This window comes from Bactrocera neohumeralis, unplaced genomic scaffold (genome assembly GCF_024586455.1).
Source record: "Bactrocera neohumeralis isolate Rockhampton unplaced genomic scaffold, APGP_CSIRO_Bneo_wtdbg2-racon-allhic-juicebox.fasta_v2 cluster09, whole genome shotgun sequence".
NCBI classification, from domain to species: domain Eukaryota; kingdom Metazoa; phylum Arthropoda; class Insecta; order Diptera; family Tephritidae; genus Bactrocera; species Bactrocera neohumeralis.
The window spans coordinates 34188977-34192287 of NW_026089622.1; positions in this window are offsets into that span (position 1 = coordinate 34188977).

A 3311-nucleotide genomic window follows, 5' to 3' on the forward strand; every position below is an offset into this window, starting at 1 on the left:
CGTTGTTGTCGTTATTGCTGTCACACGCTACTCTGCAGACAAAGTGTCAGCACTTTCCGTACCTATGGGAATGTTATTGTCGCTGATTTCGCATACTGTTGTTATTGCTGTTGTTGCCATGCGCGGAAGGTAAGTTACATCGTAAGCACTTCGATACACTACAGGTGAAATGAATAAGCAGATGGTGGTTTGGCTATGTGTGTTAACTTATACACCTCACAAATAAAGTCAGCGTTCACTCGACACATTTTTTTAAGTGAAGAAAAAACACAATGCAAATATGCAATTCAATAAAAAATGTTTACATATATTTCTTCTTTATAATTATAAGTTCTAAGTGCAAACACAAAAATGAATGTATATTCTTGTAGAGACCCGCACTAGTGTTGTGCCAGTGTGGGAGACACAACGATTCAGAGCAACGAACATGAATATGAGTTAGTTGAATATTGAGCGCGAACTTGTAAAGCCGTACTATCAATGAACTCAATAAAATATCATATTTCCATTTGCAGAGCATTGCCGAGAATAATTGTATTTATTATCGGATTGTTTAGAAGTAAACAAGTAGGTGAGGTATTACAGTGGCGACGAGGATGGGATCAAATTGACTCGGAAAAAGTGTAATTCATAATGTGGAAAATTTCTGTATGCCACATTTTATAAGTGCAAAATGGCTGCCATTCGTCTTCAATACTCGTCAATGTGATTCGGCGAGTTTAAAATCCACTCGTTCTGAGCTAAATAAAGAGTACATGTTTCGTTTCAGATGTAATTCAACTAGTGGGTCAAGGATATTAAATACGAAAGCGAGCACAATTAATTGTGCCCATGTATCACAGCGCGACCAATTAAATTTTGTCAAAGCCACTATAAGGGTGTAACAAAATCTGATTTCAGAAAAGAGGGTGACGACTTCAATTTTGTCAGTGGATAACACGTAAAGCGACAAATTTAATTTGGTAAATTCGACAAAAATGACAAATTAAAATTTTGCCAATAAAATCAAGCGTAACACAGGTACAACAACGCGCTCGTAGAAGAAATGGAGATTCGTCCATTTTTGTGCGACAGCATAGATAAGGCCTTTGTTCGGTCAGAGTGGGAAAGGTGGTTTCGATCCTTCTCCTTATATCTTCAAGCCGAAGACATAAGTGATGTAGTGAAAAAGAAAAACAAATTACTGCACCTGGGGGGCCCCCAACTGCAGGAAGTAGCTTTTAACATTCCTGGTGCCTTAGTCGAGGGAAGTAAGAAAGTGAACTCCTTCGAAGTATTAGTAGCCAAACTTGATGAATACTTCTCGCCAAAGCGTAATTCTACTTTCGAAAGACACCTTTTTCGAAATTTATCCCCTGTTGAGGGGGAAAACTTCAACAAATACTTACTACGACTCCGGCATCAAGTGTCGAAGTGCGAATTCGGGAAAACGGCCGCAGAAATAAATGAAATTTGTATCAAAGATAAAATAATAGACTCGTGGGCTCCAGTCGACTTGAAGAAAAAGCTTCTAGAGAAAGAACAGAGTTTAAAAGAGATAGTAGAAACCTGTCAAATGTATGAACAAATATCCAAACAATCGGGGTCTATGTTTACGAAGTCGGCCGACGAGTCTGTTAATCGAATTACTGCAAAGTCACGTGGGGCAAAGCAGAACAATGATGAGTGTGGCAGATGTGGCCAAAAGGGACATTTTAGTAACGATCCCAAATGTCCGGCAAAGTCTGCGAAATGCAACAAATGCGGCTTAATTGGACATTTTGCTAGAAAATGTAGAACAAAGAAACGAAAGAGCGGCCGCAATCAAAGTTCTCCATACAAAGTGCGAAATGTAGAAACGAACGAAGAAGAAGAGGTAAATTGTTTCAATATATCTAATGACACGGGGGTAGACGAAAGACTGGCATGTGGTATCGGTGGTTGCCCGATATCAATGGTAATTGATTCAGGCACGCGTCTCAACTTGGTAAGCGAAAGAGACTGGGGAATACTGCGTAAGAACAAGGCTGTGAAATTCAATGAACGGGAAGACCACACAACCCAGTTGTTTAAATAGATGCGGACTTCACCTTTGTCTTTGATACACTTACCACTTCCACTTCTTTAAATAATATACCCGTGTCGCTTATAATGGTATTTCACTTCAATTTAATTCGATTGGTTTTAAATCTTTTTACAAATGTTCACAAATATGAGGGTAATTACAATTTTTTTTTTATTCGATGTTTTAATTCCGATTTTCCACTATTGCAGAATCATAAACTGATTTTAGTTAGATATTTTCAACTTATAACTGTGTGGAACTATTCTGACTTAAGACGACCGAGAAGGCGAGAGGATCACAGCGATGCGTAGACTTTGTTTGCAAATCAAAACGAGACTGAAGAAACTTTTTAGTTGACCCTTTTGACAGTGTGAAATGTGTTTGCGTGTGTGGATTTCCTCTCGCGTGTGGGTGGTGTTGATGTGTGGGTCCTGTTTTTTTTTTTTTTTTTTTTTTTTTTTCGGAGGGGGAATCTTCTAAAGATACTGCCAGGGTGAGACTGGTAGCATGCACGATTCATATTGTTCGCTAGAGTACACCTCTTTCGGGACCACGCCCAGACAGTGTTAAATCACTATGTTGGACTTGCGAAACAGTATGCCTACGTACTAAACCCTTAACTCCGGCTGCTGTAACTTGTATTCGGACCTGCGGGACCGCCGTTAAGCACTACTTCGCAGGACCAAGCTGGGCGATATCTGCCTTCGTACTACCTACCTCCAGGGTTATTCATGTGGTCTTATGCTTCTGCGCTGCCTTTCTTTTATTCTAAGTTCTTGGAGCGCTATTGCAGTCCACTCTTTCATTTTAACCCACACCAGTTGTGATCGCAGCATGTGACTAACTATGTTGTCGGGCGTCATCCTTTCATTTGTTAAGTTTTCTATGGTCTCTCTCTCCACTGCATACCTCGTCCAGAAGAAAAAGATGTGCTCTGCGTTTTCTGCGGCATTTCCACAGAACGAACAGTGTGTTTCGTCATCATGGCCAAATTTGTGCAGGTATTCCCTGAAGCAGCCATGGCCCGATAAGAACTGCGTTAAGTAGAAATCTGTCTCCCCGTGTTGTCTGTCAATCCAGGCCGGCACATTCTTAATAAGCCTGTATGTCCATCTTCCTTTGTCTGCCGCGTCCCATTGCTTTTACCACTCCTCGAGACTTGTCTTTCTCTCCTTTTTGCGCTCGTCAGCCGTTAGGCGCCTATTCATGGATTTTGTTTTACAGTAGACTCTCCTTAACTCAGAGGCCATTATATCCGGTGGCATAA